Source organism: Canis aureus, chromosome 30 (assembly GCF_053574225.1).
Source record: "Canis aureus isolate CA01 chromosome 30, VMU_Caureus_v.1.0, whole genome shotgun sequence".
NCBI classification, from domain to species: domain Eukaryota; kingdom Metazoa; phylum Chordata; class Mammalia; order Carnivora; family Canidae; genus Canis; species Canis aureus.
The window spans coordinates 31,435,306-31,456,216 of record NC_135640.1 but is presented as its reverse complement, the minus strand read 5'-3'; the positions used below and the strand labels follow the sequence as shown (position 1 = coordinate 31,456,216).

Genomic DNA, 20,911 nt, shown 5'->3' with positions numbered 1-20,911 from the left:
GTGGGACCACGCTCTCCCCTGTGTGGTGTAGTGGTAGGTATTTTCCTCCTTGCTTCCTGGTGCCAAGCTTAGTTCTTCAGGTCTTGAAGTTTCCATGAGATAGATACCTCCTTTGCTTGCAGTAAATTCCTTTTCTGCTTAAATCAACCAATCATTCATCTTTCATGCAACCAAGAATATGGACTGACTCAGCACATGTGAGATTGATAATCAAATACACATTCTATAGCCTGACCCACATCTCAGTCCTGAGGCCCATGACTAGACTGTCTCGAATTACTCCATCTTCCTCTTTCTTTTGTCACATTTCACCAATTGTCTCAATCCTGATCCTTGTCTCTGCTTATGCCCCTTTGCCTAATCCTTCTAGGGGCTCCTCCAACTCCTGGGCACCAGGGCATCTAGAAGAATAGGACTTCTAGACTCTGACAACTCTGGTTAAAAATTGAGATTGCATTTGGCTTGAACAAGGCTCACATAGTCTTAGCATTGTGCTTCTAAGTTTCCACCAAATGTCCTTCCTTTCTGTTATTTGCCATTTTTGTTCTTGTTTTCATTTTCTTCCCCCACTACCTGATGGCCTGGCTTCGTGCTTACAGTTTTGGCTACTGCAAAGTGACTAGCCATCTTCCTGCCACCAGTGTTGGTGCTTCCCAGCTTCTGCAAGGCTCTCACCACTGCTGTCTTCTCTTGGTGGTTGTACATTTCCAGGGCCCCAAAAGGTAGCCTCAGTCTTTCTGACTAGGCCAGAGGTGATTCGAGGGTCACCCGCTGGTACTACATCAGACACAGCGGTCACTGCACCAGAGCAGGAACCCCAGAACAACCTAGGCAACCCCAAGCCATGTTCCCTACTTTCCTGAAACACCTAGATGGCCCTTGACTATAGCCAAGGTGGTCAGGCTTTGCCTCCCTAATTTGAGCAGAATTGCCCAAGTAGGTATTCAGAGGCTCGACCACAAGTCCCAGGGATCTCCTTCCCATTTCTCCAAGGAGACGTGGAGTTCTCATGAAAACAGGACTTCTGGTAACCTTCTAGAATCCCAGCATCTTTAGGCAGGTAGACAGGTTAGCCTAGATTATGACTCTCACATGCAGTATGGTCAGTAGGGAAGCAAATTGTCCTGTTTGTGGCACCCAGGGCCATTCTGGTTTTAGTGTTGACAGTCCAGCATCCTAGGAAAATCTTCGTCTCAGGAAAACCAGGGCAACTGGTCACCCTAGCAATCAGCCAAAGTGAAATAAAGAATGTCTACAAGCTGAGGTCGACCACAGGTTAAGGCAAAATGATTTGATGCCCTTAATGTTGGCACAAAGCTGTTTTCTTTCTTTGTATCTACACACAGAGCGTCCTTTTAGACCTGCCAAAATGCTAAAGTAATTATGTTCCCTCTTTGTTGTAGCTTGAAAATATTCACAGAAGTCCTGGAGCCTGCTTTCTTCCAGCCGACTGACTACTTAGTGAAGCATTCCTTGCTTAGCTGCTTCAATCTTCCCTCTTTTCATCATTTTAGCTGATCTCTTCTGAACCTCTGCCAATTTATCTGCATCTTCTTGATACCATGGCACTCTGGATTGAACACCAAGCGCATTTATGTAGGCTTTCACCTCCTCGTCTCATTATATGCCCCAGGCAGCAAATGCAGCAAAACCATGTAAGCATCTTATCCAATTATTGTAATTGCTTTCAAGACACACGCACACAGAGACAGATATACTCTGTTAGTCAAGAGAATTAAACACCTTCTGAAGGTCAAAAAGCCACATCTCTTTGGGTTAGAAAATGCAGGGCAATAATCTGGGAAAAATGATGAGCAGAGTGGTAGGGAGGGCAGTGGATGGAGCTCCGAAGACCTTGCTAGCCATCTCTCTCTGCCCCCACCAGCTTGGACACTTTGGAGAAGTCAATTCCACCAACCTGGCTCTCCATTTCCTCATGAATAAAAATGAAAGGGTTGGACAAGTCATCACAAATGTCCTTTCCATCACTGCTATTTGAGGAAAGACAAAGATGGCTTCAGGGTAACACCTCACCCAGGGGATCTCAGTGGGAGCCGGGCTGAATCCGAATCGCCTGCAGCACTGTTGCGACATACACCTGCTTCTCCAGCTGGCCTCCTGCTGACCCCTTCCCCGCCCAGGGCACCTTGACATTTGGAGACATTATGAAAACTCGTGTGGTGATTATGATGGTGACTGTGGTAGGAAAATATTCCCCTTCTACTCCCTGGAACCTATGACTATGTTAGATTTGAGGGAAAAGAGGAACTGAGGTTGCATTCAGAATTAAGACTGCTAATCAGCTGACCTGAGGATACAGGATACTGGATTAGCCAAGGTGAATAAGCCAATGTAATCATGAGGATTCTTAAAAGTGGAGGGGGTGACAGAAGAGGGGGGCAGGGTGTGCAAGGTGGGGACTCCACCTGCCATTGCTGGCTTTGGAGACAGGAGAAGGAGCCACAAGCCAAGAACTTGGGCAGGTCTCTAGAAACCACAAAAGGGAAAGAACAGATTTTCCCCTAGAGTCTCCAGAAGGAACACAGCCCTGATGTCACCGTGTATGAGCCCAACGAGAGCCATTTTGAACCTCTGACCTCCAGAAATAGAAAATAATAATTTGTATTGTTTCAAGCCACTAAACACGTGGTCATCTTGTGACAGCGGCAACAGGAAATCAATCCGGTGACCTCTGGGGCCACTGTGGCACATGTACACTCGCTCTCACCTACCATTCCTTACACTCTCACACATCCTCACATACTCCTGTGGTCATGCTCCCACACATATCCCCACTCGGCCACACTCACACACACACACACACACACACACACACACACAGCTACACTCTCACACTCACATACACTGACACACTCTTTCACACATTCATACTCTCACACATGTACACTCACTCCCCGAATGCACCCCCTCACATACACATACACTCACTCCCCAAACACACCCCCATACACATACATATACTCCTCCCAAACACACGTTCATGTAGACTCTCACACACAATCACATACACTGACACACATTCTCTCACACGTTCACATACTCACACACATGCCCACTCACTCCCCAAATGCACACACACTCACTCAGACCTATGCACATTCTCACTTGCCTTTAACCCATTCAACTGTCCTGGGTTGTATGGAATAACATCTATGGACTTTTCAATGTTCCCAAGAGAAAGCCAGAACTCTCTTCTAACCATATCAAGAAGCAATTTGCAATGAAACATGCTATGGAATGTGAGGGGGGGCTCCTGGCAACCCCGACACCAGCGAGGCTCACCCGCCACCTCCCCAGATACACTGGAGACGCTCTTCCTGATACCAAGATCTGATTTTGTTTTCTTGGCTTAAAACTCCTTGAGGCATTCAGTGCACAATTCTGTACTGCAGTTGGTGAGACTCATTGGGGTCAGTGGCAGCTGATCTGATGGGAAAAATACTGAGCAGGGAGTCAAGAGGCTTATGGGCAAGTCCCGGCTTATCCTGTTATTTTGTGGTCACTTAATTACAAAATATGTCACTCTCCACAAAGTAAGTTAGGCTGCCGGCCTCTGAACCCCACATGAAATGCTTCTTCATTATTAGTGTGTTTTCATTCACAGGGAATGTTCCATGTACTCCAGAAAATAGAAGTTCCTTCAATGCATGAGGTGAGCCTCTATTTATTTTTAATTCACCCCCATACCTAGTAAAATGTGCCATACCCTGTGAGCATCCAGTAAACGTGGATTAGCTGATGGCTGGCCTCAAATGAACAAAGCCTGATTCGGTTCAAACCCTGCAGGTCGTGGCACAAATGTAGGTGTGTCTTTGGGTCTCCTTCCTAGCACCAGTGACATAGCAGGAATCTACCAAAATTTATAAAATAAATTTTGGCACGCTATAAAATAATTATTAGCATCATCTTATCTTCATGCTACAAATATGTTTTTAAGGCAGAAGTTGCTTCGTGTGGAAACGACTTAGAAACATCCTTATTCTATTGAGAAGGAAAGTCTTATGGACTAAAGTGTGCTCCCATCCCCCACAACTCTTCCCCCACCCTGCAAAATTCGTATGTTGAACTCCTAACCCTCAGTTAGTGAGGAGTCAGTATCTCGGAATGTCCCTGTACTTTTGAGACAAGGTCTTCATAGGGGTGATTAAGTTAAAAGGAGGTCATTAGGGTTGGCCTAATCCAATCTGACTGGTGTCTTTGTAGAAAGAGGAGATTAGGACACACACACACACACACATACACACACACACACACACACAAGGAAAACCATTTGAGGACACAGGGAAAAGATCCTCATCTACAAGCCAAGGAAAAAAGACTCAGAAGAAACCAATCTTGCTGATGCCTTGGCCTTGACCTTCTAGTCTAGATCTGGGACTGTGAGAAAATAAATGTCTATGACTCAAGCTGCCTGGTCTGTGGTACATTTTTATGGCAGCTCCAGCAAACTCATACAGCAAGTGTATAGACTGCTTTTGTTTATTTTAGATGTTTGCGGAAAGCAAAATTTTTTTTAAGATTTTATGTATTTATTCATGAGAGACAGAGAGAGAGAGAGAGAGAGAGAGAGAGGCAGAGACACAGGCAGAGGGAGAAGCAGTCTCCACGCAGGGAGCCCGATGTGGGATTCAATCCTGGGACTCCAGGATCATGCCCTGGGCCGAAGGCAGGCGCCAAACTCCTGAGCCACCCAGGGATCCCCCGGAAAGCAAATTTAATTTGAAATTACATACTTAATTGTTGCAAAAAATTTTTTTAAGATTTTATTATTTTGAGAGAGAGAGAGTGCAAGCATGTGAGTGCAAGCAGGGGGAGAGGCAGAGGGAGAGGGAGAGGGAGAGGGAGAGGGAGAGGGAGAGGGAGGGGAGAGGGAGAGGGAGAGGGAGAGGGAGAGAGAGAGAGAATCTCATGTGTGCTCCACACTTAGTACAGAGACCAGCTCAGATCTCCATCTCATGACCCTGAGATCACAACCTGAGCTGAAACCAAGAGTCAGACACTTAAGCAACGGAGCCACCCAGGCATCCCCCCAAAATTTCTGAAACAGAAAATAGAAACTTGATGAAATTTAAATTGTCCCTTCCCTCATTGCTGATGCATATCTTTCCAAAACTTTTTCCAAACAAAAATATATGCACGTAAATAGATTATTTTTTTAATTTATTTATTTAAAAGAGAGAGAGAGGGCAGCCCGGGTGGCTCAGTGGTTAAGCGCCATCTTCAGCCCAGGGCCTGATCCTGGAGACCTGGGATCGAGTCCCACATCAGGCTCCCTGCGTGGAGCCTGCTTCTCCCTCTGCCTGTGTCTCTGCCTCTCTCTCTCTCTCTCTCTCTCTGTCTCTCATGAATGAATAAATAAAATTTTAAAAAATAAAAAAATAAAAGATAGAGAGCACAAGTGTGGTGGGGAAGGGCAGAGGGAGAGGGAGAGAGAGAGAGAGAATCCTCAAGCAGACTCTGCGTTGAGTGCAGAGCCCCACATGGGGCTCAATCTCACAACCCAGAGATCACCACCTCAGCTGAAACCAAGAGTCAGATGTTTAACCAACCGTGCCACCCAGGTGCCTCTGTATATAAATAGATTAAAGTTTTAAATGAATAATACACAGTCGGGATCCCTGGGTGGCGCAGCGGTTAAGCGCCTGCCTTTGGCCCAGGGCGCGATCCTGGAGACCCAGGATCGAATCCCACGTCGGGCTCCCGGTGCATGGAGCCTGCTTCTCCCTCTGCCTGTGTCTCTGCCTCTCTCTTTCTCTCTGTGACTATCATAAATAATAATAAAAAAAATTAAAAAAAAAGAATAATACACAGTCTATAATCAGCTTTTTTACTATATATATATGTCAGTTTTATTCCCCCATTTTAATAAATACAAGTTTAATTTTAAATGGTTGTCTAGTTCTCCATTATGTAAATGTATAAAATTCACTGAATCAGTCCTCTATTGTTTAACAGCTAGATTTTTTTTTTCTGGTTTTTACTCTTATCTGATAAAAAATGCACCCTTGTTTATCCGTCTTTGCCTCTTTATCCCGTATTTTCCTTAGGGTAAGTACCTAGGAGATTGCTGTATCAAAAAGGAATGCAGTTTAAATACCTCAAAAAATTTTTTTCCAGGACTCCTGGGTGGCTCAGCGGTTGAGCATCTGCCTTCGGCTCAGGGTATGATCCTGGGATCCGGGACTGAGTCCCACATCAGGCTCCCTGCGGGGAAGCCTACTTCTCCCTGTGCTTATGTCTCTGCCTCTCTCTCTCTCTCTCTCTCTCTCTCTCTCTCTCCCTCTCTCTTTGTGTCTCTCATGAATAAGTAAATAAATCTTTTAAAAAAAATGTTTTCCTTTTCTAAATTTCATTTTTTTAAAAAGATTTTATTTATTTATTCATAAGAGACACACAGAGAGAGAGGCAGAGACACAGGCAGAGGGAGAAGCAGGCTCCATGCAGGGAGTCTGATGTCGGACTCAATCCCGGGTCTTCATGATCATGCCCTGGGCCCAAGGCAGTGCTAAATCGCTGAGCCACCTGGGCTGCCCTAACTTTTATTTTTTTAAAAACTTTGTTTATTGGAGAGAGAGAGAGTGTGTGTGTGAACAGGGTGAGGGGCAGAGGAAGAAGCAGATTCCCTGCTGAGCAAGGAGCCTGATTCAGGGCTCTATCTTGGGAATCCAGGATCATGATCTGAGCTGAAGGAAGATGCTTAACCAGTTGAGCACCCAAGCACCTCTTTTTTTCTTTTAGAGATAGATAGAGGACCTGTGCACACTTGCAAGTGGTTAGAGGAGGGACAGAGGGAGAGACAGTCTCTAGCAGGCTCCACATTGAGCACAGAACTGGACGCAGGGCCCATCTCATGACCCGGAGACCACAACCCAAACCAAAACCAAGAGTTGGACACCAATAAATAGAGCCACTTAGAGTCCCCTAAATACCTTTAAAGGGACTCGTTAGTTTTCCACCACATTCCTCATCCCTCAAACAAGGCCTGACACAAAATAGAGGCCAACCAATATTTGTTGAATTAATCAGTATTGCCAAATGAAATAGATGAACTCGTGACATGTTATTTCTAAATCTATCTGTAGATGCCATAAAATTAAAAGTGAATTGAAGACCTATTATTCTTGGTTAGCCAGCTAATGGTAAAAATGAGGCCTTCAACTTCATATGCATCAGTGACTCCTACCCGGTACCTGAACCAGAGCGATGCCTCTCCCAGGTAACGTTGTTCTCAAAAATCTGTGCTTTTAGCAATGTTTGAACTTAAAAAGAGTGGAAGTGGGTTAGACTAAATCAGTTGCCACAATCAGAAAACATATTAAACACTAAACACACACACTCACACCTACACACCCCACCCCAGCTCAACTTTTTACATCAAGATGCCAGAGTATGCCTCCATCTCAGCCCATTCAGGCTGCTATAACAAAGTACCATAAACTAGGTGGCTTATAAACAACAGAAACTTATTTTTCACAGTTCTGGAGGCTGGAAGTCTGAGATAAAAGTGCCAGCCAAGTCAGTGTTTGCTCCCTAGACAGCTGTCTTTATGTTATTACATCATATGGCTGAAAGAGGGACAGAGCTTTCTGTTGTCTCTTTCATAAGGGCACTAATCGCACTCATGAGAGCTTCACCTTTGTGACCTATTCACCTAATCCCGAAGGCCCAAATCCTAATGTTATTACACTAGGGTCAGGTTTCAGCATATGAATTTTGGAAGGATACAAACAGGGGCACCTGGGTGACTCAGTGGTTGAGCATCTGCCTTTGGCTCAGGTCAAGATCTGCGGTCCTGGAATTGATCCCCTCTGCCTGTGTCTCTGCTTCTCTCTCTGTGTCTCTCATGAATAAATAAATAAAATCAAAAAAAAGAAAAAAAAGAAAGAAAGAAAGAAGAAAGAAGAAAGAAAAGAAAGAAAGAAAGAAAGAAAGAAAGAGGGATCCCTGGGTGGTGCAGTGGTTTAGCGCCTGCCTTTGGCCCAGGGCGCGATCCTGGAGACCCGGGATCGAATCCCACATCAGGCTCCCGGTGCATGGAGCCTGCTTCTCCCTCTGCCTGTGTCTCTGCCTCTCTCTCTCTCTCTCTGTGACTATCATAAATAAATAAAAAAAAAATTAAAAAAAAAAAATTTAGAAAGAAAGAAAGAAAGAAAGAAAGAAAGAAAGATTCAAACATTCAGTCCACTGCAGCCTCCAACTTCCTCTTCAACAGAGACAAGAAAAACAACCCTTTGTCTATAGCAGTGGACCATCTTTACACCAAATATTTGAATCATCTACTTTACTATTCTGACATGAAATCCATACATAGCATGGCCAACCCAAGAGAAGACATCGGTAGGAATTCAGGTACTTGCCTTCCATGTAAAACTCCGAGAACAGGACAATGACAACCGCAGACTAAAATGGGTGTGTTGCATTGGCACCTCAAGTCTCATGAGCAATGTTGCCATTAGCAACGTTTCCCACAAAACAGAATACAATGTCGTTTCAATTTGCATGGTTGTTCCCCCAATTGGGTTCATTACATATTAAAAGTATATAAAAATAATAAAATAAAGAGTGGAGTTCAGATCTAGGATTAGATCACCCTCAACAAATTTTTCACTTACATAAATGACCAGCAAGACATTCCAAAGTAATGCAGGCTGGGGGACACTTCCTCATTGTGAGAGGGAACTTCACACACTGTGGGGTGACTAGCAATCCAGGCTCCCACCTGAAATTATTGTAACTGCAAAAACTGTCCCACAAAGATTTGGAGCAATTAGAACCCTTGTGTTTTGCTGGTGGGAATGTAGAATGGCATAGCTGCTATGGAAACAGTAGGGTGGTTCCTTAAAAAGCTAAACATAGTGGGGCACCTGGGTAGCTCCGTCAGTTAAGCATCCAACTCTTAATTTTGGCTCAGGTCATGATCTCTGGGTCATGAGATTGAGCCCTGTGTTAGGCTCATGCTGAACATAGAGCCTGCTTAAGATTCTCCCTCTCTCTCCCTCTGCCCCTGCCCCCTACCAACTTGCACATGAGGATGCACACACACACATGCTCTCTCTAAAAAAATTTTTTGAATATTGAACATAGAATTACTGTATTTCTAGCAATTCTACTTCTGAGTAAATCCAAAAGAAGTGAAACTAGAGTCAGATGCTTACACAGCCATGTTTATTAGCAGCATCATTAATGATAACCAGAAAGAGACACTTGGGTGGCTCAGTGTTGAGCATCTGCCTTTGGCTCAGGGCATGATCCCGGGGTCCTGGGATGGAGTCCCGCATCGGGCTCCCCAAAGGGAGCCTGCTTCTCCCTCTGCCTATGTTTCTGCTTCTCCCTGTGTGTCTCTCAAGAATAAATAAATAAAATCTTAAAAAATAATAATAACTGGGATCCCTGGGTGGCGCAGCGGTTTAGCGCCTGTCTTTGGCCCAGGGCGTGATCCTGGAGACCCGGGATCGAATCCCACATCAGGCTCCTGGTGCATGGAGCCTGCTTCTCCCTCCTCCTGTGTCTCTGCCTCTCTCTCTCTCTCTCTCTCTCTCTGTGACTATCATAAATAAATAAAAATTAAAAAAAAATAATAACCATAAAGTGGAAAGAACCCATGTGTCCACCAACAGATGAATGGATAAATAGAATATGGTACATACATATACATACAATGGAATATTATCCAGGCTTAAAAAGGAAGGAAATTCTCACACGTACTACAACATGGGTAAGCCTTAAAGAGATTAAACAAAGAAAATAAGCCATTCATGAAATGGCAAATACAGTATGATTCCACTCATGTGAGCTATCTAAAGTAGTCAGATTCATAGAAATGTAAAGTAGTGTGGTGATTACCAAAGGCTGCGGAAGTAGAACAGGGAGTTAATGTTTAATGGATATAGAGCTTCAGTTTGAGATGATGAAAAGATTTGGGAAAAGCTCAACAGTGTGAATGCCACTGAACTGTCACTTAAAAATGGTGAAAAAGTAAATTGCATGGTGCATATGTTTTATCACACACACATACACACAAAAAAAAATAAAACTGGAGGAGCTGATAACAGAAAAAAATAAAATAACACCAAAAAACATGCCTCATGGATTTCTAAAACACTCCAGTGGAACCACCCGACTAAGCATCACTGAATAAATATGTTCCTTAAAATAGGAAGTGCCAACCCTGTACTTGGAATGGGGAGTGATGGGAGAAGTGTGAAGTAGAACATCTCAGGGATGCCAGATTGGTTTTATCTCAAGTGCCATTGGCTGCTGGAAGGTGGCTGAAAGGCTGTATTGAGAAAACACCTAATAATGCCTTTGAACTCAGCAAGGAAGAACAATACAATCCATTAGCAGAGCCTTCCATGGGCAAGAGAAAGAGGAAAGGATGGCCCATGTGCCACATGTATGCAGGCCTTGAAACGTAAACCCTCTTATTCCAAACATCTTTTGCCTATGACTGGAGCCTAAAATCAAAATAGCTTTCTAGCAGTGCAAAAAAAAAAAAAAAAAAAAAAAAGCAATGGACACACCAAACTCTGTTTTCCCACATTTCACAAAACGTTTCAGAGTTTAGAGCAAAGAGGAAAACATTGGGTTCAAATTTTCAAAGCCATATGTACTTCACTGAACGAGAAAAACTTTACTGTGACGAAAAAAGAGGGAAAAAATAGGACTGCTTAGGAGATACATAGAGCATGGTCTAAGGAGCAGTCTGGAGGAATTTACACACAGGCAGCTCCCAAATTCAAGAACTGAATAAAATTCTTATATTTTTTAACTTTGAGCACATTTTCCTTCTAGGCATAGTCTGCCCTCTGGTGACATTAGCAAGCAGCAAACTCATGTGAAATTGAAATTACTGAGGAAAAGGAGCAAAGAGATTACTGCCCTGAGATCTTCTGATAATGGAGGAAAAACAACAATGCTGTGGCTGCTACTGCTGATGACACTTATGACAGTGGTAGTGGGGGCAGTGATGGTAGAGGTGATGGCAGTGGCAATGGTGGTAGTGGTGCTAGTGATGATGATGATGGTGGTGGTAATGCCAGCTGTGCTGATGGTGATGGAGGTGGTGGTGGTGGTGGTGGTGGTAGAGATGATGATGGTGGCTGTGCTGATGGTGATGGAGGTGGTGGTGGTGGTGGTGGTGGTGGTAGAGATGATGATGGTGGCTGTGCTGATGGTGATGGAGGTGGTGGTGGTGTTGGGGCAGTCATACCTAACACATATGTAGCATTTCTCTATGCCAGGCTTTAGTATAAATGCTTTACATGCATTCATTAATTTAATCCTCATAATAACTTGGGGGGTGGGTGCTTTTATGATCCCCATTTAAATGCGAGGAGACTGAAATAGAGAGAGGTTATGTCACTTGCCCAAAGTAACACAGCCAAGAAAGAAACAGAGAGGCCACTGACACCCTGCTCTAAAGTACTGATTAAACAAATTTTCCTAAATAGGAACAAGAGTTCTATTTAGAGTTTCATTAAGATATTCTTTTAAGGGAAAGTACAACATGGTAAGTGAAGGCTATCTGTCATTCACACATGTGAATCAAACATTACTCCAAATACCTGGGAGCTTTCACTGAAGGTGAGAACAGAGGGGCGCCATTGGAGAAGACGTTTGGGGGTTTGGGGAGGAGGGAGTCGCTATAGTTGGGAAGGCTTCTCTCTAGCAGCCAGAAGGCAGACACTTTTGAGTCAGGAATAGGATGTCTGAAGGTGGGAGGGTTGCAGGCATGAGGCCTGCCTCATGAATTTCCCAAGAGACTGCCAGTGGCATGTATGGCCTTGGTTAATTGTTCTCCACCTTGGATTCCCTCCTTAAATGGCTGGTTATAGCACATCCTAAAGACCTTGTATTGGTTCAATTGGAGATCACGACCATGATCATTTCACCTTCCTAGTATTTGCAGCAGCCTCTCCAAAAGCCAAACATGCCTTTAGGAATAGGCTTAGAGGAGTTTTCACATCCTGAGTCTTAACAAAAGGAAGAGGGGGCAGGGTTGGGAGAAGGGAGAAGCCAATGCAGGAAGGTTGGCCCTAATATTACTTATTATGACTTCCCCAACATTTGGCACAGCATAGATGCTCAGTAAATGTTTGCTGATAAATAACTAAAGGGATGAATACATGAACGATGCAAGGGATTTTGTTGTTCAACATTGATGACATCACTGTCATGGTATCCCATGACAAATGAGTAACTCATTTGTAGCCATATTTTGCACAGATTTTCCCCCAGACTCTGAAGTCATTGCGCCTCTAAGTGGAGTGACAATACTAAGGGGTTGTGGATGACATCTCTGTTACAAAACAGCATATGCCTTTGCCTTGATATGGTTAATAGAATTACATCAGTAGTTGTGATTTGAATATATGTGTTTTATTAAGGACGTGCTATGCTTTGTAGATGATCATTTCACTGAGCTGAAGTGGGTGGGTGAAAAAGAGTGACTGGCTCACTATTTTTGATTGGGGAATCAGGGATGGCTTCCTGGAGGAGATGGCATTTGAGCTGAGAATCAGATGCATGGAAGGAGTCAGCCACGAGAAGGAGAGCTCCTGTGTGCAGTGTCTACAACATGGAAAGAAGGTGAAGGTATGGAGTATAGGAAGGAGTATGGTGAAAGATGAGTCTGCAGATGCAGGAAGGGCATGATCAGGTGGGTCTCACAAAGCCAGGGAAGGGTCTTCATGGCTTTTAAGTGCAGTGAAGGGGGATCCCTGGGTGGCTTGAGTCCCGCATTAGGCCCCCTGCATGGAGCCTGCTTCTCCCTCTGCCTGTGTCTCTGTCTCTCTGTCTTTCTCTGTGTGTGTGTGTCTCTCATGAATAAATAAATAAAATCTTTTTTAAAAAAAAGTGCAGTGAAGAAGCATGTAGGGGATTAAGCAAGGGAGTGGCACGATGTGCTTTGTTTTAAAAGAACACTGGCTATTTTGAGGAATGGGCTGAAAAGGCCGAGACAGGGGGTGGGGAGACCATGAAGGAGGCTCCTGGCACAGGTCCAGGCCAGCAATCATGGTGACTCCTGGTAGACTGGAAGCAGAGAGGGCAGGGAGAGAAGGGCAGAGTCTCCAAAGGAGAGTAAGCAGAAACTTCTTTGGATTAAAGGAATAGGAAAAAGCCGAATCAAGGATTTGATTTTTGGCCTGAGCATCTGGGTGAATATGGGTGTCCCTCAGGGAGATGAGGAAGACCAGGGCTGGAGTGAGAGGGTTTATTTCTTTTCATTTTGTTGGAAATGGGATATGGAGCAGATCGAGCACTCTGTTTCGGTTTTGTTACTTAAGAAACGTCTATTCCACAGTGGGGAGGAATTCCAAGCAGAAGATTAGGGATGCAGACGTGCTGAAATTCTAGAAAGGGGCCAGGCCTGGAGAAAGGGCCTTGCACCCCATGCAAGAGGGCAATAACACGCATGCATGCAAGCATCTTATGGCTTACAGCACACCTGCTGTGTGCCGGAACTCATCAAGCTCATAGCAATCTCATGAGGTCGTTATTACTTCTAGTTTGACTGATTAATAACCATATTTTGTAAAGATTTTATGTATTTTATTTATTTATTCATGAAAAATACACACACAGAGAGGCAGAGACATAGGCAGAGAGAAGCAGGCTCCTAATGCGGGACTCGATCCCAAGACTGTGGGATCATGACCTGAGCTGAAAGCAGATGCTCAACCACTGAGCTACCCAGGTGTCCCATAACCACATTTTCATGTGTATCTCACCTTAGAGTTGCTAGAACACTTCCTCACAAGCTGTCTCTGTCCCCTTCTGCTCCTTTCAATGACACTAGGGAACAGAAAGGCATGGGTGATGGTGGCCACGAGCACAGGAATTATACCTGTTGCAACATATACCAGCAGAGACACACAGATGAGGACATACGGTTTGTGCACCTGTGCTTATTATGCTTTTCAAAAGCAGTTCAAATTTTTGTTACGTACATAAGAGCCCTCTGCTGTTCAGACTGAGTTTATCCATCAACCGAGATTTTTCAGCTGAGCAGAATAAAAGTATTCAGAGTTCTCTCTAATTTTTTGTGAAATGCTCTTGGGATAGAAATCCCACATGCTGACCATCGACGCTTTTTAGAATGGCTTAATTTGTCATAAATTTGTGATAAATATTAGAGAACCCAATATTCTCTTGTTCGAGAAAGCAACGGTGAATGAGAAAAAAGGTGCTTTTATGTCTGAGACCCACCTTCAGTGACTGGATATTTCAAAAAATTGTTGCGAAGTCTTGGCATATTCACCACTATGCCATACCCATTCGTGCAGAGAATAGCATCTGAACGGATCCCAAAAGGCTGTAGAGGCGTAAAAGGGAAGGGAATGAATTGGTCTGGTCCCTGATGATGTGGAGGTGGCAAAAAAAAGGTGAGGATTTTCCAGACAGCAAGAATTCCCCAAAACCAAGAGAACCCTAGACTTGAGCTGGGATGTAAAGCTAGAGGAATATCCCAGTAGGGCTGGAGGTGGGTCTTCAGCACCCACCGTGTTTGGCCTTCGGTGAGGACCCCAGAAGGCTCATTAACTGGCCAGTGACCTACGTCCAAGCAGGTCTAAGCTTTATTTAAGCTTTATTTTTTTAATTAATTAATTTATTTATTCATGAGAGACACACACACAGAGAGAGAGAGAGAGAGAGAGGCAGAGACACAGGCAGAGGCAGAAGCAGGCCCCATGCAGGGAGCCTGACGTGTGACTTGATCCCGGGTCTCCAGGATCATGCCCTGGGCTGAAGGCAGCGCTAAACCACTGAGCCACCTGGGCTGCCTAAGGTCTAAGCTTTAAAGGAAACTTTGGAAGGTGTGTGTAGGGTGGTCAGAGTAGGGAAGGGAGGACAACAAATGGCCATCTAGGTGGCTCTAAAAGCTTCGTGAAGGAAAATCACCAGGTCCTCAGCTAGTGTGGTGAGAGAAAGAAGAGAGAAAACAGAATAGAATTGAGAGGAAGGAAGGAGAAAAAGAGACGTCTGGGAAAACAGAGGAATGGCTATATAAACTATTATAGAAGTTCCATTGTTATTGATAACAAAACAAAAACAAATATTTTGTACTCCTTAGGCCTACCTGTATGCACTCCGTCTCCTTCTTCCTAATGCTGCCTGGCTTAGTGACCCGGGCTCATAGCTGCCCCTCAGCCTAGAGCCCATGCTAACCTTAGACAGGTGATCCCTGAGTAGTAATTGAGAGCATTACCACCCCACACAGGGATATTTGAAAATGCATGAGAGCATTTTCAATACGTACAATGACTGAGGCAGGGTACTGACATTTAGGGGCGGCAACCAGGAAGGCTAAGCATCCTGCAATATCCAAGAAAGTCCCACACGATGCAGAATCAAACCACCCATAATCCGGTAGACCCATCACTGAGGAACATGGATGCCATCTGTCCCCGGGTCCCAGTCTGATAATTGGGCATCTGCTGTGTTCTCTATACTATACCCGACAAGACCCCCTGAACACAAGTCTCCCAACTCCCAACTCCTGCAGTGAAGCCTGTGGTATTCTCAAGATACTCGGCATCACCGCCTCCTGTCTCTGTGTTTTGAGAATTTATCAAGTGCCCAGCACCGTAGTCACAGCTAGTAGCCAAGAGACGCAGAGAAAGAGCCCAAGATTTTATCCCTCCCCACAAAGGATTTAACACTCCACCGAGGAATAACAGGCTAGCCCATGAGAGAAATCCTTAAACCAGACTGGATGTACACATACCAGCATATAACTCAGAGCTAAATTGCTCCATACAAACTAGAAGGACTTTGGAGTTTCAGAAAAGGGAATGAATGAAGACAGGAAAAGAGGAAAAAAGAGCAGATAAATGCTCTTCAGTATTTCCCAAAGTGGGTTCCTTGGAGCACTGGTTCAGTGAAGTAGCAAATACTGTGACTGGTGAGGGGGAAAGGTTCTGTGGTCAAATAAGCTTGAGAATTGCTGGTTTGAACAAAATTAATCAGCTTTCTTTATTCCAGGACATCTTAGATGGTCCATAGAGACCATCTCCATTGAGAACCATCACAATTCTCTGAGAGTGGATTTTACTCTTCAGAATTCACTTGGTTTATTTGACCATAGCTTGCTCTCTCTCTCTCTCTCTCTCTCTCTCTCTCTTTTTAACAGATTTCATGGTCCTGAGGTTGTATGGCACGTACCTGGGAAAGACCGTTGTAATCAGAGTACCAGGCATAGGAAGGCAAGTGCAGGAAAGTCGGGAATGTGCATGAGATAGTGAGATGAACGGCACAGCCAGAGGAGAGGGGAAAGCTAGGCAAGAAATGAGTATATAGGTTCAAGTACTACCTCGGCCATCTACTAACCACATGAACTTGAGCAGGGCCTATTTGCTCACACATAATACACAGACAAGCTGTTGTTAGGATCAGATAGAGTAATATAATATAAAGCACTTAGGGCAGTTCTTGGCACAAAGTGATGTTATTGTCTCAGAATATTACAGACCTGGAGGCCAGACAGTGGAGGGTCTTTAAATTGGACAGAGCAATGTAAGTGCTATGGGCAAGACAGAGTCCCATAGAAGTTTGTTTTTGTTTTTTTTTTTTAAGATTTTTTTTTAATATATTTATTCAGAGAGAGAGAGACAGAGGCAGAGACACAGGCAGAGGAAGAAGCAGGCTCCATGCAGGAAGCCTGATGTGGGACTCCATCTGGGTCTCCAGGATCACACCCCGGGCTGCAGGCGGCGCTAAACTGCTGCGCCACCGGGGCTGCCCCAGAAGTTTTTTTATTTGTACAGCTAACCAACCCTTGAACAGCACAGGTTTGAATTGCATGGGTCCACTCATGCAGATTTTTTTTTTTTTATAAATACAAAATAGTACCATAAATGTGTTTTCTCTTCCTTAGGATTTTCTTAATGACATTTTCTTTCCTCTAGCTTACTTTATTGGAGGAAAACAGTATATAATACATAGGATACACAAAATATGCATTAATCAACAGTTTATGTTATGACTAATCTTTTGGTCAACAGTAGGCTATGAGTTGTTACATCTGGGGGAGTCCAAAGTTATACTGGATTAGAGCGCCTGGGTGGTCTCTCTTGGTTGGACATTCTGACTCTTAGTTTTGGCTCAGGTCATGATCTCAGGGTTGGGAAATCCAGCCCCATGTCAAGCCCTGCTTCAGGTTCCGTTCTCAGCAGGAAGGTTTGCTTGAGATCCTCTCCCTCTGTCCCTCCCCCCACACTTGCTCATTCTCTCTAATAAATAAATAAATCTTTACCAAAAAAAAAAACTCTGCTGGATTTTTGATTGTGCAGGGAATTGGTGTCCCTGTCCCTAACCCCAGCCTTGTTCAAAGGTTGATTATAGGGGCACCTGGTGGCTCAGTTGATTAAGCAACTGACTCTTGATTTCAGCTCAGGCCCTGATCTCAGGGTCATGAGATTGAACACTGCATGGGGCCCTCCTTCTGTGCCTCCTGTTCATGCTCTCTCTCTCTCTCAGATAAATAAATAAATCTTAAAAAAAAAAAAAACCCACAAAGGTAGACTGTATATTTTTCTATTACTAAATGTTTCATACAAAATGAAGGATATATGTATACATGTGGGTATGTGTATATATGTGCACCTTATGGACCCATTACCCAGCTAAGAAAATGACCATCACCAATGCCTTCTAATCCCCTCCTCTGTCTCTGTCCTTCCCCATCAGAGGGAACTACCAGTCTGATTTGGGTACTTGTGTTTCCCACATTTACCTTTATAGTTCAACTACATTCGTATGTTCCTCTACATATACAACTTAGTTTTCTGTTTTCTGAACATTGTCTAGATGCAATCATATAGTGCTTATTTTTATGTGACTTTCTTTTCTTGTTCAATTTCATATTCCAGAGACTTACCCATGATGATGCATCGACTCTAGTTCATTAGTCTTCAGTGATCTTTAGTGAAGTATTCCCTTGAACACATTCCATACTTTTCTATCCCTTCTCTGGTTAGTGGACATTTGGAGTGATTCCCATTTTTTGCTCTAACAAAAATGCTGGCAAGGGCATGTCTCCTGCTGTACCCGTGCAAGAGATTCTAGATGTCAGTATACCTCCAGCTTTTCTAGGACCTCCCAAATTGTTTTCTGAAATGATCGATCTCACTGGCCCCCTTATTACATATTCCTTTCTTCACATCAGTTACCCTAGAAACTTCTAAGTGAAAAGGACTGACCAGGCAAAGGCTACATTAAGGAAGATCTGTTTGCCAATGACAGAAGAAACCCCTGGCCAGCTAAGATGGATAAGAGAGCAGACGATATTGGGGTGCCTGGGTGTCTTGGCTGCATCTAACTTTTGATCTCAGCTCAGGTCTTGATCTCACAGTCATGAATTCAAGCCCCACGTTGGATGCTACACTGGGCATGGAGCCTACTTAACAAACAAACAAACAAACAAACCAGAGGAGACATCAACAGGCACATCTCTACAAAGACCCATGGACCCAGCAAGGAACAGGCTTCTTTGGGGGCAGAACCCCTATTGTCTCTCCTTTGTGTATGAGTTGGTATCCACCAATAAGTTCACGACCCTTAGAATGGACCTAGAAGTCTATATGACTTAAAGGAAGTCAAATACATAGCTAAAAACTGGGAATTCTAACATATGTTCCTGGCTCTCCTATAAGAATCTGGCCCCAGGCAAGGTACTTTGCATCTTCAAACCTCATCCTTGTCAAGTATAAATCAGGCATCATTACATGCACAATAGAATTATTATGTGGTATAATTAATTGATGGCAAAGGGTCCTTGGCACCTATAAAACCAGATGTAAATATGTAGTAGTGCTCTTAAGTAAGAACAGGTTATGCACACATTAGGATGGAAGTAGGTTGAACACAATTGGCTCATATGGTGCTTCCCAGTTACACCTTGAATCTCAACTAAATATTAAACTGCTTGGTTTTGTATCAGTAGGACTTTTCCCAAACCATTGGTTTCCTTTGTCTCCTACATACAGCACAGCGCTGGAGAGGGAAGCAGGTTTCCTGAGAGGTCCCATGTCTCCATTCAAGCCTGCCCAGCTCCCACCGACCAACCCTCTACTCCTGTACAAAGGCCTTGGCCTCATCATCATCACTGGGAGTCCAAACAGACGGCTGATGCAAGTAGGTGTTCTCATGCAGCCTAATTGGGATGCTGTTGGAGCAGCAGTGAGCCTCTAATTTGTGAACAACCACAGAGCAAAAATGAGTGCCAAGAGATGTGATTGCAGGACCCTCTCACCCACAAGCACAAGGATGGCTGGACCAAGAGGTTCGCTGCAGCAGTGTTTGTCCATCCAAAAACCTCCAGGCCCAATCTAAACACCAAAACTTCAGTAGAGGAATAGATAAATAAAATGTGATACAGCCGTCAGATAGAATTCCCTACAGCAATGGAAACACGTTATTAATTAGACCGGGGAGGGAGTAGTGATTAGTTCTCAGAAATATAGCGTAGAATGAAAAAAAATAACTTTCTAAATGAATATTTAGTAGAGCATGATCTCTTTTATAAACACATAAACTAATGTTCTATTTTGTTCATAGAAAATCTATTTAAAGGCAGAAACACTTAAAGTTGTGTAATGCAGATTTGTTATGGGCCAGAGCATATTCATCAAATTTATAGCAGAGATCATCTTTGAAGGAGAGATGCGGGGACTGAGGTAGAACCAACGGGACTTCCTTTCTATCTGCAATGTTTAACTTCTTATATCAAAAAAGAGGGATGGGAAAGCAAATATGGATGGTTAGCCAGTGTCCATCCTGGTGGTGAGAGAAAAAGGCAGAAGAAGGAGAGTAAAGATCAAGAGCCAACTGCCTTTATTTGGTCAACAGGGCTCTGGACCAATCTGAGAGAAGCCCTTCTCCCCTGCCCTATGAGGGCAGATGAACCTGTTCCCTCATCTGGGCCCAGGTGGGATGCTTCATGTAGCCTCCGCCCCATTTCTGCAGAGGCTCACAAGGATTCCCCCATCAGGCTGAAGGCCTGGCTGCTCCCACCTCCCTCCTCAAGGCCACACATGGCAACTTTGAATCAAGAACACCTATGATGTCAGCCTGGGGGTGATGTCTCAGGAAAGTCACAGAAGGGTCTTGTGGGCCAATGCATGCCCCTTCCTGGGAGCATGTTTTCAACGATAAAGCTGAAGTCTGCCAACAGAAAAGAAAAATAACAAGCTCTGATCCTCAGGCCAAGAGTAAATCACAGCCCTTGCATCATGCATGAGGGTCACTGTGACCATGTCTAGTCACCCCAGCTCAGAGATCAGTCCCCCAGTTCAGCCTGACCTTGCTCAAGGGCAAGGTTTTCTTTCTGCCCCACCCACCTCTTCACACACAAGGAGCATCCATGGTTGTCCGCCATTGTTTGACTTTGGGTTGATCCCAGCATGTCCCCTCTGCCCTAGGGACTCTGCTCCCTCCGCACCTGCTCCTTGCATCCCATATGTTCTCTGCTGCTGTCGCCTCCTGCTCCCTGCTCCTTCCCAGCCCTCAGCTGTCTTCCTCAGTGGAGAGTTAGCTTCCAGATCTTTCTTTCATTGAGGTTAGTGGTAACCACGCATCTGTTTGTGCTCCTGGGTGGCCTGGGGACAACCGCAGCAGAGAGGAAGGAAAGTGCACAGAAAACCAACTGTTCTTCTGCTCTGATAGAAAACCCGCTTCCCTTGTCCATTAGCTCGGTTGGACCTTCTACACTTTGGGAGGTGGATTTTGCCATTACTCCTACTTGGCAGGTGAAGGAACCAAGGCTTTGACTCTACCCCATGCCTGTAATCACTAAGGAAAATTTCCATTTCTTTCCTTCTTCCTCCATGCAAGGAGAATCTGCTGGGATGGAGACTTGGGAGGATATTGAGAGAGGAGAAGATAAATGAGA

General features: G+C 44.3%; 1 protein-coding gene and 1 long non-coding RNA gene across 18 annotated transcripts in view; one reads left to right on the top strand and one right to left on the bottom strand.

The window, feature by feature from the left end:
* LOC144301830 (uncharacterized) overlaps positions 1 to 20,911 on the bottom strand; it is a 70,502-nt gene that overhangs the window by 18,190 nt on the left and 31,401 nt on the right. The window lies entirely within an intron of this gene.
* Positions 1,057 to 19,446, top strand: LOC144301834 (uncharacterized). Its single transcript, XR_013368734.1, has 5 exons — positions 1,057 to 1,275; positions 1,404 to 1,655; positions 3,626 to 3,673; positions 7,104 to 7,237; positions 19,008 to 19,446. It is a non-coding gene; the product is annotated as an uncharacterized LOC144301834 (long non-coding RNA).